This window comes from Mastomys coucha, unplaced genomic scaffold, assembly GCF_008632895.1.
Source record: "Mastomys coucha isolate ucsf_1 unplaced genomic scaffold, UCSF_Mcou_1 pScaffold9, whole genome shotgun sequence".
Lineage (NCBI taxonomy): Eukaryota > Metazoa > Chordata > Mammalia > Rodentia > Muridae > Mastomys > Mastomys coucha.
Window position 1 is genome coordinate 70781249 of NW_022196915.1, and position 1516 is coordinate 70782764.

Below are 1516 nucleotides of genomic sequence, written 5' to 3' on the forward strand. Positions count from 1 at the left end.
TGTCTGTGCTAAAGGTACTCACATGTCTCTTGCCCCTCTCAAGATACCTAATAAATTTTTGAAAGAATCGGGAGTATATGTACTGTTTTTCTTTTTTTTTTTTTTCAACATCAAAATTTTATTCCTAAAGTATGAGCAATATAAAGCTAAAACTTACAAGAACATTAAGATTCAGAAGAGAGTTCCAAAGTACAGCATTGGTTTAACAACAGGATATTGGTCTTTTGTGTATTTTTTAGCACCATGCCATGACTTGGTTAAAATAACCAACTAAACAAATTAAATGCACAGCTATTTATTTTTTGGTGATTTTCACAGGTGATCCTTTGACACTGAGTTTGTCCACAATAATGTTTGATCTTCTCCCACTCTTAATGTCTGGACTTCGATGAATTTTCTCTCTCCTTTTGAGTTCCCTTGACCCTGAATGCTCATGACACACGCTTAGCATTCCAGTGTTTCCTGATCGTCCAATAGGCTTGTACTTCAGAACTTCATTTTGCCACTCATCATCTAAAGCATAAGCGTCGCTTTCATTCATATTGATGAACTCTTGGTTGACCTCTTCATCCCCAGTCTTGTTGTTCTTTGACTTCCTAATGACATAACCTCTGTCATGGATATGATGACCAACAGCCATTCTTTCTAGTCCACTGTCAGAATCTCTCATTGCTTTTCTGGTTTCTTTTACTCCTTCTGGAGCCCTACGGGTTTGAGTTGAGGCCTGGAAAACCTTTGGTGGTTCATCTCCTACTTGGAATAGGTCATAACAGAGGAAGAACAAAATGAATGCCCATTTGGATCCATTGAAAGTTGGCCAAAGTTTCTCTGTAACTCCTGTATACAATTTTGCATATTTACCATCATCCGATTCATTGTCTGAAAAGGGTTGACATCTGCATGCATCATCATGGTCTCTACCATTATGGGTTCTTCTTCTACCATCAGAGATACTGAGCAAGTCTCTTCCAAGAGGTTCAGAGAAACTTCTCATCATGTTGCACATACTTTCTCGGTGTGCAAGAAAAGAATCTCCTCAACATTCAGAACATCATGGTTCTGCGGCGGCGGCGGGCACGGGTGGAAATGGGTGCAGCTGCCGCGCCGCCACCGGCCTCTATGTACTATTTTTCTATATGGAAATGCCCAGCCAAGATCTGAATTTTTAGACTAATAGGTTTTGAAGATGAACAATATTTTATTTTCACTCATAATAAATAAAACTTGGAACACTCAATTTATTTTGAGCATGAAATAACACTATAATACACAATTCTATTGCAATTAGTGGATTTTTAAAAAAAATATGCAATTACACATTCCAATAACTCTTTCCTATAAGTTTTTTTTATATAAAATATGTCATGTAAAGGCTGCTGTAATAGGTAAGCACAATTCCTTTTGTGTCCTCTGTCTATTAATTTCCTGATATTATATGCTGAAGATTATTTTAATATATAGGCAGTATGCCTGAATATTACTCCAAATTATAGCTTTTGTAAGATAATTATGCTTA

General features: G+C 36.6%; 1 pseudogene; it reads right to left on the reverse strand.

Annotated features, from left to right (window-relative positions):
- Positions 1-294: 294 nt before the first annotated feature.
- On the reverse strand, positions 295-1028 carry LOC116084673 (annotated as a pseudogene).
- Positions 1029-1516: the final 488 nt, after the last annotated feature.